The sequence below is a fragment of the Anguilla anguilla genome, chromosome 6, assembly GCF_013347855.1.
Source record: "Anguilla anguilla isolate fAngAng1 chromosome 6, fAngAng1.pri, whole genome shotgun sequence".
Classification (NCBI taxonomy): Eukaryota; Metazoa; Chordata; class Actinopteri; order Anguilliformes; family Anguillidae; genus Anguilla; species Anguilla anguilla.
Window position 1 is genome coordinate 12,298,263 of NC_049206.1, and position 14,418 is coordinate 12,312,680.

A 14,418-nucleotide genomic window follows, 5' to 3' on the forward strand; every position below is an offset into this window, starting at 1 on the left:
GGGCCCCTAACCCTAATTGAAGCCATTGGTAGATTGGAAAACTTCAGAAAACCCAGTAAAAATTGATTAATAAACAAGGTAAATATCAAGAATAAAATAATACAAATGCAAAATAATGTTTCAGGTAATTTAAAAACATTTTAATTTTTTGATGAAATATCGATATATTGAACATTTTTTTATGGCCATAGGTACCCATGCTACAGTAGAAAATATTTGACTCGTTCAAAATCATTAACAAACCTGTGTCCTAACCATTATTCAAGCTGCTGAACACAGCCGTGAACTTGCCTTTACCCTCAGACTTACGGTTTTCCTAACCCTAACCCTAGTTTGGGCCCCTAACCCTAATTGAATCCATTGGTAGATTGGAAAACTTCAGAAAACCCAGTAAAAATTGATTAATAAACAAGGTAAACATCAAGAATAGAATAATACAAATGCAAAATAATGTTTCAGGTCTTTTAAAAACATTTTTATTTTTGAAGAAATAAGAATATATTGCAGATGTTGTTAAAGGCCATAGGTAGCCATGCTACAGTAGAACAAATTTGACTCGTTCAAAATCATTAACAAACCTGTGTCCTAACCATTATTCAAGCTGCTGAACACAGCCGTGAACTTGCCTTTTCCCTCAGACTTACCGTTTTCCTAACCCTAACCCTAGTTTGGGCCCTTAACCCTAATTGAAGCCATTGGTAGATTGGAAAACTTCAGAAAACCCATTAAAAATTGATTAATAAACAAGGTAAATATCAAGAATAGAATAATACAAATGCAAAATAATGTTTCAGGTCTTTTAAAAACATTTTTATTTCTTGAAGAAATATGAATATATTGCACATTGTTGTTAAAGGCCATAGGTACCCATGCTACAGTAGGAAATATTTGACTTGTTCAAAATCATTAACAAACCTGTGTCCTAACCATTATTCTAGCTGCTGAACACAGCCGTGAACTTTCCTTTACCCTCAGACTTACGGTTTTCCTAACCCTAACCCTAGTTTGGGCCCTTAACCCTAATTGAAGCCATTGGTAGATTGGAAAACTTCAGAAAACCCATTAAAATTGATTAATAAACAAGGTAAATATCAAGAATAGAATAATACAAATGCAAAATAATGTTTCAGGTCTTTTAAAAACATTTTTATTTCTTGAAGAAATATGAATATATTGCACATGTTGTTAAAGGCCATAGGTACCCATGCTACAGTAGGAAATATTTGACTCATTCAAAATCATTAACAAACCTGTGTCCTAACCATTATTCTAGCTGCTGAACACAGCCGTGAACTTGCCTTTACCCTCAGACTTACGGTTTTCCTAACCCTAACCCTAGTTTGGGCCCCTAACCCTAATTAAAGCCATTGGAAGATTGGAAAACTTCAGAAAACCCAGTAAAAATTGATTAATAAACAAGGTAAATATCAAGAATAAAATAATACAAATGCAAAATAACGTTTCAGGTAATTTAAAAACATTTTAATTTCTTGAAGAAATATGGATATATATTGAACATTCTTTTATGGCCATTGGTACCCATGCTACAGTAGGAAATATTTGACTCATTCAAAATCATTAACAAACCTGTGTCCTAACCATTATTTAAGCTGCTGAACACAGCCGTGAACTTGCCTTTACCCTCAGACTTACGGTTTTCCTAACCCTAACCCTAGTTTGGGCCCTTAGCCCTAATTGAAGCCATTGGTAGATTGGAAAACTTCAGAAAACCCATTTAAAATTGATTAATAAACAAGGTAAATATCAAGAATAGAATAATACAAATGAAAAATAATGTTTCAGGTCTTTTAAAAACATTTTTATTTCTTGAAGAAATATGAATATATTGCACATGTTGTTAAAGGCCATAGGTACCCATGCTACAGTAGGAAAAATTTGACTTGTTCAAAATCATTAACAAACCTGTGTCCTAACCATTATTCTAGCTGCTGAACACAGCCGTGAACTTGCCTTTACCCTCAGACTTACGGTTTTCCTAACCCTAACCCTAATTTGGGCCCTTAGCCCTAATTGAAGCCATTGGTAGATTGGAAAACTTCAGAAAACCCATTTAAAATTGATTAATAAACAAGGTAAATATCAAGAATAAATAATACAAATGCAAAATAATGTTTCAGGTCTTTTAAAAACATTTTTATTTCTTGAAGAAATATGAATATATTGCACATGTTGTTAAAGGCCATAGGTACCCATGCTACAGTAGGAAATATTTGACTTGTTCAAAATCATTAACAAACCTGTGTCCTAACCATTATTCTAGCTGCTGAACACAGCCGTGAACTTGCCTTTACCCTCAGACTTACGGTTTTCCTAACCCTAACCCTAGTTTGGGCCCCTAACCCTAATTAAAGCCATTGGAAGATTGGAAAACTTCAGAAAACCCAGTAAAAATTGATTAATAAACAAGGTAAATATCAAGAATAAAATAATACAAATGCAAAATAACGTTTCAGGTAATTTAAAAACATTTTAATTTCTTGAAGAAATATGGATATATATTGAACATTCTTTTATGGCCATTGGTACCCATGCTACAGTAGAAAAAATTTGACTCATTCAAAATCATTAACAAACCTGTGTCCTAACCATTATTCAAGCTGCTGAACACAGCCGTGAACTTGCCTTTACCCTCAGACTTACGGTTTTCCTAACCCTAACCCTAATTTGGGCCCCTAACCCTAATTGAAGCCATTGGTAGATTGGAAAACTTCAGAAAACCCATTTAAAATTGATTAATAAACAAGGTAAATATCAAGAATAGAATAATACAAATGCAAAATAATGTTTCAGGTCTTTTAAAAACATTTTTATTTCTTGAAGAAATATGAATATATTGCACATGTTGTTAAAGGCCATAGGTACCCATGCTACAGTAGGAAATATTTGACTTGTTCAAAATCATTAACAAACCTGTGTCCTAACCATTATTCTAGCTGCTGAACACAGCCGTGAACTTGCCTTTACCCTCAGACTTACGGTTTTCCTAACCCTAACCCTAGTTTGGGCCCCTAACCCTAATTAAAGCCATTGGAAAGGTTGGAAAACTTCAGAAAACCCAGTAAAAATTGATTAATAAACAAGGTAAATATCAAGAATAAAATAATACAAATGCAAAATAACGTTTCAGGTAATTTAAAAACATTTTAATTTCTTGAAGAAATATGAATATATTGCACATTCTTTTATGGCCATTGGTACCCATGCTACAGTAGAAAAAATTTGACTCGTTCAAAATCATTAACAAACCTGTGTCCTAACCATTATTCAAGCTGCTGAACACAGCCGTGAACTTGCCTTTACCCTCAGACTTACGGTTTTCCTAACCCTAACCCTAATTTGGGCCCTTAGCCCTAATTGAAGCCATTGGTAGATTGGAAAACTTCAGAAAACCCATTTAAAATTGATTAATAAACAAGGTAAATATCAAGAATAGAATAATACAAATGAAAAATAATGTTTCAGGTCTTTTAAAAACATTTTTATTTCTTGAAGAAATATGAATATATTGCACATGTTGTTAAAGGCCATAGGTACCCATGCTACAGTAGGAAATATTTGACTTGTTCAAAATCATTAACAAACCTGTGTCCTAACCATTATTCAAGCTGCTGAACACAGCCGTGAACTTGCCTTTACCCTCAGACTTACGGTTTTCCTAACCCTAACCCTAATTTGGGCCCTTAGCCCTAATTGAAGCCATTGGTAGATTGGAAAACTTCAGAAAACCCATTTAAAATTGATTAATAAACAAGGTAAATATCAAGAATAGAATAATACAAATGCAAAATAATGTTTCAGGTCTTTTAAAAACATTTTTATTTCTTGAAGAAATATGAATATATTGCACATGTTGTTAAAGGCCATAGGTACCCATGCTACAGTAGGAAATATTTGACTTGTTCAAAATCATTAACAAACCTGTGTCCTAACCATTATTCTAGCTGCTGAACACAGCCGTGAACTTGCCTTTACCCTCAGACTTACGGTTTTCCTAACCCTAACCCTAGTTTGGGCCCCTAACCCTAATTAAAGCCATTGGAAGATTGGAAAACTTCAGAAAACCCAGTAAAAATTGATTAATAAACAAGGTAAATATCAAGAATAAAATAATACAAATGCAAAATAACGTTTCAGGTAATTTAAAAACATTTTAATTTCTTGAAGAAATATCGATATATTGAACATTTTTTTATGGCTATAGGTACCCATGCTACAGTAGAAAAAATTTGACTCATTCAAAATCATTAACAAACCTGTGTCCTAACCATTATTCAAGCTGCTGAACACAGCCGTGAACTTGCCTTTACCCTCAGACTTACGGTTTTCCTAACCCTAACCCTAATTTGGGCCCTTAACCCTAATTGAAGCCATTGGTAGATTGGAAAACTTCAGAAAACCCATTTAAAATTGATTAATAAACAAGGTAAATATCAAGAATAGAATAATACAAATGCAAAATAATGTTTCAGGTCTTTTAAAAACATTTTTATTTCTTGAAGAAATATGAATATATTGCACATGTTGTTAAAGGCCATAGGTACCCATGCTACAGTAGGAAATATTTGACTCATTCAAAATCATTAACAAACCTGTGTCCTAACCATTATTCTAGCTGCTGAACACAGCCGTGAACTTGCCTTTACCCTCAGACTTACGGTTTTCCTAACCCTAACCCTAATTTGGGCCCTTAGCCCTAATTGAAGCCATTGGTAGATTGGAAAACTTCAGAAAACCCATTTAAAATTGATTAATAAACAAGGTAAATATCAAGAATAGAATAATACAAATGAAAAATAATGTTTCAGGTCTTTTAAAAACATTTTTATTTCTTGAAGAAATATGAATATATTGCACATGTTGTTAAAGGCCATAGGTACCCATGCTACAGTAGGAAATATTTGACTTGTTCAAAATCATTAACAAACCTGTGTCCTATCCATTATTCAAACTGCTGAACACAGCCGTGAACTTGCCTTTACCCTCAGACTTACGGTTTTCCTAACCCTAACCCTAGTTTGGGCCCCTAACCCTAATTAAAGCCATTGGAAGATTGGAAAACTTCAGAAAACCCAGTAAAAATTGATTAATAAACAAGGTAAATATCAAGAATAAAATAATACAAATGAAAAATAACATTTCAGGTAATTTAAAAACATTTTAATTTCTTGAAGAAATGTGGATATATATTGAACATTCTTTTATGGCCATTGGTACCCATGCTACAGTAGAAAAAATTTGACTCATTCAAAATCATTAACAAACCTGTGTCCTAACCATTATTCAAGCTGCTGAACACAGCCGTGAACTTGCCTTTACCCTCAGACTTACGGTTTTCCTAACCCTAACCCTAATTTGGGCCCTTAACCCTAATTGAAGCCATTGGTAGATTGGAAAACTTCAGAAAACCCATTTAAAATTGATTAATAAACAAGGTAAATATCAAGAATAGAATAATACAAATGCAAAATAATGTTTCAGGTCTTTTAAAAACATTTTTATTTCTTGAAGAAATATGAATATATTGCACATGTTGTTAAAGGCCATAGGTACCCATGCTACAGTAGGAAATATTTGACTTGTTCAAAATCATTAACAAACCTGTGTCCTAACCATTATTCTAGCTGCTGAACACAGCCGTGAACTTGCCTTTACCCTCAGACTTACGGTTTTCCTAACCCTAACCCTAGTTTGGGCCCTTAACCCTAATTAAAGCCATTGGTAGATTGGAAAACTTCAGAAAACCCAGTAAAATTGATTAATAAACAAGGTAAATATCAAGAATAGAATAATACAAATGCAAAATAATGTTTCAGGTATTTAAAAACATTTTATTTCTTGAAGAAATATGAATATATTGAACATGTTTTTAATGGCCATTGGTACCCATGCTACAGTAGAAAAAATTTGACTCATTCAAAATCATTAACAAACCTGTGTCCTAACCATTATTCTAGCTGCTGAACACAGCCGTGAACTTGCCTTTACCCTCAGACTTACGGTTTTCCTAACCCTAACCCTAATTTGGGCCCTTAGCCCTAATTGAAGCCATTGGTAGATTGGAAAACTTCAGAAAACCCATTTAAAATTGATTAATAAACAAGGTAAATATCAAGAATAGAATAATACAAATGAAAAATAATGTTTCAGGTCTTTTAAAAACATTTTTATTTCTTGAAGAAATATGAATATATTGCACATGTTGTTAAAGGCCATAGGTACCCATGCTACAGTAGGAAATATTTGACTTGTTCAAAATCATTAACAAACCTGTGTCCTATCCATTATTCAAACTGCTGAACACAGCCGTGAACTTGCCTTTACCCTCAGACTTACGGTTTTCCTAACCCTAACCCTAGTTTGGGCCCCTAACCCTAATTAAAGCCATTGGAAGATTGGAAAACTTCAGAAAACCCAGTAAAAATTGATTAATAAACAAGGTAAATATCAAGAATAAAATAATACAAATGCAAAATAACGTTTCAGGTAATTTAAAAACATTTTAATTTCTTGAAGAAATATGGATATATTTTGAACATTCTTTTATGGCCATAGGTACCCATGCTACAGTAGAAAAAATTTGACTCATTCAAAATCATTAACAAACCTGTCTCCTAACCATTTTTCAAGCTGCTGAACACAGCCGTGAACTTGCCTTTACCCTCAGACTTACGGTTTTCCTAACCCTAACCCTAATTTGGGCCCTTAGCCCTAATTGAAGCCATTGGTAGATTGGAAAACTTCAGAAAACCCATTTAAAATTGATTAATAAACAAGGTAAATATCAAGAATAGAATAATACAAATGCAAAATAATGTTTCAGGTCTTTTAAAAACATTTTTATTTCTTGAAGAAATATGAATATATTGCACATGTTGTTAAAGGCCATAGGTACCCATGCTACAGTAGGAAATATTTGACTCGTTCAAAATCATTAACAAACCTGTGTCCTAACCATTATTCTAGCTGCTGAACACAGCCGTGAACTTGCCTTTACCCTCAGACTTACGGTTTTCCTAACCCTAACCCTAGTTTGGGCCCTTAGCCCTAATTGAAGCCATTGGTAGATTGGAAAACTTCAGAAAACCCATTTAAAATTGATTAATAAACAAGGTAAATATCAAGAATAGAATAATACAAATGAAAAATAATGTTTCAGGTCTTTTAAAAACATTTTTATTTCTTGAAGAAATATGAATATATTGCACATGTTGTTAAGGCCATAGGTACCCATGCTACAGTAGGAAAATATTTGACTTGTTCAAAATCATTAACAAACCTGTGTCCTAACCATTATTCTAAGCTGCTGAACACAGCCGTGAACTTGCCTTTACCCTCAGACTTACGGTTTTCCTAACCCTAACCCTAGTTTGGGCCCTTAACCCTAATTGAAGCCATTGGAAGATTGGAAAACTTCAGAAAACCCATTTAAAATTGATTAATAAACAAGGTAAATATCAAGAATAGAATAATACAAATGCAAAATAACGTTTCAGGTAATTTAAAAACATTTTAATTTTTTGAAGAAATATCGATATATTGAACATTTTTTATGGCCATAGGTAGCCATGCTACAGTAGAAAAAATTTGACTCATTCAAAATCATTAACAAACCTGTGTCCTAACCATTATTCAAGCTGCTGAACACAGCCGTGAACTTGCCTTTTCCCTCAGACTTACCGTTTTCCTAACCCTAACCCTAGTTTGGGCCCTTAACCCTAATTGAAGCCATTGGTAGATTGGAAAACTTCAGAAAACCCATTTAATGCCACCCAATCTCCTTACATGTATTTCAATATTGGTTGAGTGTATATTGTTTATTGTGTTAAATAAAATGATAACATTACCATGATAATCATAATCATCCGCATCATAATCAGTCCGGCCTCTGGCTTTCATTACAAGGTTTCATTACTTTCAAAACTTTCCGGTTTGCTTTTTACAGTAACTGAGCATCTGCGTCAGTACTGCTGTTTGCGTGTTTCATATTGAGCCCATTATTATGATTTTTTTTTTTTACAGATAATGAAAACATTTTACACTCACACCAGTAAAGAGTCACAACCAACCATTAATTACAGACTGAGTTACCATGCCAAGAGATTAATCTGGAATTGTTTCAATCACACATTCCATCAGAATGTGTGATCACTGTATCATTGCATTGATTTAAAGCAAGATGAAAACAAGTGTCCAGCAGCTGCCCTCGTGCTTTGTGGTGATGCAGTGATACATGGGTGTGTTAAAGCACAGCAGATTCCTTGGGATTTGGGTTTAGCCTACAGTAAAGGAAAAGTGTATGTTTTTCAGATAATGCTGTATTCTATAAACAATAAGCTATTGCTTTGCATAGTAATGTACTGTAGTTACTCATTAGTGTCTTCTAATTACATATGGGATAATCACAAAGTCCATTTGAATTTATAATGTGCAGCTGGTCCCTCATGAATCCTATTGTCTTTACTGTGTTATGAACATACTAGAGCTAAGTACACAACATTACTGCAGTCCTGAGCATATGCAGTTATCAGGATTATCAGTTTAATGAATGCGTTAAATATTTGTGACGTGAACAGATTTTTACAGTGAAATTCACGGATATGTGTGATAACCACATGCCTTATGAAGGCTTTGATTCAAAAACAAATGAACATTAACGCAAATTATTGGATTACATAGGATTTAGATTAGGATTAAACCAGTCACTGGATTAGGGACAAGAACAATCGATCAAAAAAAGTAAAACAAAACATTGTGACCAAGCCGTTAATGGAAAATTATTACTGGCTGTTAATTATATTTAATGCCGTTTCCCCAACGGAAAAGTCTCTCAGTCTCGCAAGACATTTTATTCTACAGTGCATCCAAGTCTTGAGCAAACAGTCACGATGGACCACACATCCAATTATTGCTATTTTTTACAACCGCCTGTTGCTGCAGTTTTTACAGTATGTATGCTTTTTTTTTTGTTTGTTAGCAAGCCTTGGTCTTTGCCCCTGTGCCAGAATTGGTTTGAGCAGTGGGATGTATTTCCTCCTGAAAGAGAAATAATGTGAAAGCTGGCAGCTCAGAGAGAGAGAGGGGGAGGATGTAGGCTGACCCCGAACCTGTTCTTCAGCTTCGTGGGTAGAGATTCACCAGATGGTCATGGAGTTGGTTGCCGCCTAAACAAGCACCGGGCCTGTCTGCTGTCTTTGTCCATGTGGCCCAGATTTCTGCCGGATGCTACATTCCGTGAGCATTAGGATGACATATTAATCTATGCGGTCTCAATCCCTGCTCCTCAGTGCTGTGGGATTTTGCCTGCAGCAGGCAATGCTAAGAAGACTGGGTCACATCATGCAGGGTGGTTGGGTGGAACGCTCTTATGGTTCAGTTGTCTCATCCTGAATGACGTGACCCAGTCTGATGCTGTCAAAGTCCCCTAACACAGAGGAGGCTCCTCCAGGTGGCCCATCCAGGGGCTGTTCCTTTAAGTCACCTTAGCAACCGCACCTGCTATACACCTGGCGCCTCTCCTTGCAGAGAAAAGTCACCTGATCTTGGGCGGGCTGATTCCTGGAGAAAGGGAAGCCGCACGGGCAGATGCCACCAAATCCCTTTCCAGGGACACCTGCCAGGGGTTCTGTCCCCAATGTAAGATTAAACAGTGTATTAGAGACTCCCTTCACAGTACACTCAGTTGTACACACAGTTGGGGCTGATCAGAGAAAGGGGGCATTGCAGGACATGCACCTCGCGCATGCACATTTGCGTGTGCATGCACACCTGCATGCAACAGGGTTGGGGTCATGTCAGAATGGAATCCAATTTTTGGCAAATCCTTTCTAGTGCAGTGCTTGAACCGAACTGACAAAACTCTAATGGATACTGAACTGAAATTTTAATTGGAATGGAATGGTACTGAATTTCATTTCGTTCTTATAACACAAAATACCACTAATTATTTAAATATATATGTCAGTACATGAATTATACACATTATTGTATAAACAATGCTGATTGTGCAAGGATTAAAACATAATTCCATAGGCTGTGTTTTATAAACCATTAAGGCCATGTACACTATCGTGTCCATTTGCATATTCACACGCAAAACAAACACACATTCACTCAATCTCTCTCTCAAGCACCCAGTCACTCAATTGATACTGCACGCAGTATCTCTCATGCAAGTTCACTCACACACACACACACACGCACATGCCCCAAACCAAGGAAAAACAATCTGAGTCCACAAGGCATAAAAAGTATTTGTATAAAATGTACCCTATCAGGCATTTTTTCTATTATGTATGTGTAATAACAATTTGTCATCCAATGCATATGAACAGACAGACTTCATACAATATCTGTCGTATGCACAAACCTGAAATCCCATTATTTCTCCATTTTGCACTTGCACAACCCTCAAACCACAGACACAACACAAACACGCATGTAATTACTCACTCCCTCAAACTATCGCAATTTCATGCAGAGTCATATGTATCAGCGCGCTTTTACACGGAATGACGTGACGCGAGTCGATGCGCGCACACACACACACACACGCGCACGCCCGTCAGTCATTCTTTTCTGTGGGATTCCAGGCTTTCAGAGCTCTGGCGCAGGCTAATACTTTTATCCGTGAAGCGCGGCTGCGCTCCGCTCCCCGGTGTGGCTCTCCGTCGGGCTCCGAGCGCTCTGCGCTAATGCGATCTGTCAGACCGAGCGCGTGCCGCGCTAACGTGATCTCCCTGGCTAATCACCCGTGAGTGATGGGACGCTCCACTCTGGGGTATCCTCATGGGGCATTCGGGGGGGGGGGGGTTGGGGGTGGGGGGGGCAGCTGTGGTCAGGAAGTGCTGAGGTATGAGTGACATAGGACACGGCCTTCTTCTCCTTGCCTTCTCAGGTGAGTCCATCTGGGTCAGGTTACTGGTGACTGGGTAACTGGCACTCTCGAGGAGGGAGGCAGTGTCACTGCACCAACGCATTCATCGCCTGCATTTGCAGGGGCGTTGGCTCGTTCTCTTGCTCTGTATCCGTCTCGGAGAGAGGGGCAGGGATGGAGGGGGGGGGAAGACAGCCTTGCTTTAAATTCGCTTTCTGTAATTTTGCGTTTTGACCCACCCCCCCCCCCCCCCCTCCGCCCGGCCCTGCCTCAGAATCCACTCGCTCACACGCAGCTCTGTTCAGCATTTTAATGATGCACTGCAGCTTCTGGAACTTTCTCTCTGGCGTCTCTAGCCAACTCTCTCACCTTATGTAATGCTGGTAGTTTTTTATCTGCTTCCACAGACAGCTCGGAGGTCACTGATAATGGAATAGGCTTAGTTTGGCTGCAGCCCTCACCTCATTGATATCGCCCTGGAGGACGGCAAGAGAATCTCCCACTCACTCCTCCTCCTGTGACCTTCCGGCTAGATAGACTGTTTTTTTCTCCAGGAGTTCTGTGTGTGTGTGTGTGTGTGTGTGTGTGTGCATGCGTGCATATGAGCGTGTGTGCATGTGTGCACACGCATGTGTGTGCGTGCAAGCATGTATGTGTGTGCACGCTCATATGTGCGTGCGCTTGCGTATGTGCTGCATTTGTCTTTGGTGGGAATGTGGGTGTGGATGTGTGTGCATGAATGGTAACCAACTTACAGAAAATCGAATGTTAACCATGAAACTACTGGTCCACCTGGAGCAGAGACCAATCTTGGGGATGCAGTTCAAGTGACACATACTAAAGCCCTGCTTCATGACAGCATCTCCCTGCCAAGCCATCAGTGTCACCATTACATCACATCTGAGTGAAGGCTAAATCCTTGGTGTCCCTTGTGCCTGATATTACATTCTGAAATCGTGTACGCTAAACTGCCCCACTCTGAGGGGAGGAAGCGCCTCGTCTTATTTAATTTATGGGACGCGACAGCCGGGAGACTTTACATGCATTAGACAAACTCTGAGCCTCTTGTACACTTCGTCCATGATTAAAAATTCACTCTTTGCCCTCTGATGTAACATTTTTGGCTGACAGCTGCACTCACCAAGCTTTTATGTCTATTTTTTATTGCAAGGAGTGCAGTACATCCAATTTTTCAGAGGAAAAAAAAAGAAGTTTTTTTTTTTGGAGGCCTTAATCTTGTCCCGAACGCTTTCACAACAGCGGCTCAGCGGCTCCGACTCTGAGAATTGGGAATTTTCCCACAAGGGTTTCAGCTGAGGCGTTGGGCCCCAATGACTTTGAACAAGTTCCGCAGAGCGCTTTGGCGGTAAGTAACGACTTGAGCGAAGCTGAAGTTTCGGCAGCGGAGCAACGGAACATTCTGGAGTCTCTTCTCTGTGCACAGTTAAAGCTGTCCTTCACAGCGTCTGCCCTCTGGTCACTGGCAAACCTCAGTGTTACATCATTACGTAATCTGTGTATGACTTTCGGTTGGATTCGTTTGCGTCACGTTGCTGAGGCACGGTAGCCAAATTTGGAGTTTGTGTGGCATGAATGACGGCTTTTCAAGCCTTGGAACAAAAATGCAGTGACTGGTAACATCGCGGAAAAAAAGCGGGCTCTGCTCTACCCTCCTTGGAGAAACCCATCAGTGGCCTTCAGTGATCTGACGCCAGAAGGTTTTGGGTTCGGTTCTCACCCAATTCACAACTACAGCTCTTCGGGTGTGGCAGAGATGGACTACCCCCAAAGCAACCCCTAGTTAGACATTTTGCCTGTGATCCTGGATATCTGTATCCTTTCAGTCATGACATGTTTCACATTGGCCATAGTAAAAATAAGAGTGACAGTTGTTCCTCAAAATTTCCCCCTTTGCTTCCCTTCCCCTGAAATGGTGCATTTTGCAGCATGTTATTTTCACAGAAAACAATAATTTGTCAGCTTATGCTGGAAAATGACCGTCCTTGTGACGCAGCTGGAGTCCGCCCTGCACCAAATCACATCTTGCGCAATACAATTACGATTAATAATAGTGCAGAGCGTAATATCATTTCCCTACTCAAAGGCTTAGAGGGGAAACCTGAATGGAGTAGGTGATGGTGATCTTTCTGGCTTAGCTTGATTTGATTTCTCAAAGGAACATTAAAGCAGAAAAGGGAATAGGCTCAAAGTCTATTGGCTTCACTGCCCTGGTAAATGCACTGCGGCTTCCAGCACACCCCGCTGTCCGTGAACATTATGGGATGGTGTTTTCTCCGGATGGGGGGGGGGGGGGAGCTGGGGGGTGGCCTGGGCCATTATTCTCTGAGTCAGAGGACAGACAGATTGTCCTGAATAAGCCCCTTAATCTCACAGATGTGTTTTTTGTCCAAGATAGCATGGGAAGAGCTAAAAGATTTTCTGTGGTGTTTGGCAGGAGGATGTTAGCTGTTTTGTGTGTGTGTGTGGTTTGTGTGTCTATGTGTTTGTGTGTGTGTGGGTGTGTGAGTGTGTGTGTGTGTGTGTGTAAACGTTTCTGTGTCTGTTTTGCCTGCGCTTTGTCTGACATAAAAATAATTTGACTGTTATTTCAGTAGTACAGACAGCATTAAGCCATGTGGTTCTGTTTGCGCATATGTGCCGCTTAATTTCAATCGAATGGCGTAAATAAAACACAGCCACTCCACAACCCACTGCCTCCCCGGGCCCTTCGCTCATGCACTGCAAACCCGGGCCTGACTCAGAACCCTGGCCCCGCAGTCACACGGGCCCCGGTGTCACCGCCCCGGCTGAGGATCGCTCTCACGCCGCGGCGCTGATAACTCACACGCGCGCCGCGGTTCTATTGGGCCGGAGCTCCGAGGTGAGAGAGCGGTGTCAGCACAAAGCCTGATCAGGTATGCGCCTGCAGTCAGCGCTGCAGCAAACCCTGCCTGATGGGCGACGAGACCCGAACCCATGCACCCCAGCAGATCCCGTCCGTTTCCCATTCCAACCGCAGTGCCTGCGGGATGCCCTTAGCGTTCTGATGAGAGACCGTTTCACTGCCATAGGTGCATATACACTCTCACAAACACACACACACACACACACACACACGCTCACAAACACACACACACACACACACACACACACACACACACACTTTCCATTCCCTCTCGGGCATATGCTTACACGTGCATGCTCGCGCACTTATTTACAGTCAAACACTCTCCCACACGCGTATGCAAGCATGTGAAGTCATGCAGGCTCACCCACATGCAGCGTACGCACACGCACACATTTATTAACAGCCCCACACACACGCGCACAGCCTGTACACGGCGAAGCCCGCCCACACACAAACACACATATGTATGCATTCACACATGCTCGCTCATACGTATGCACACATAATTATTCATAATCACATACATGCGTTGCACACGTACACACGGCAAACACATGCTGAAACGCAGCCTGTCAAGCATATACATTCGCTCACTCTCTCCTATTTTAACTCATGC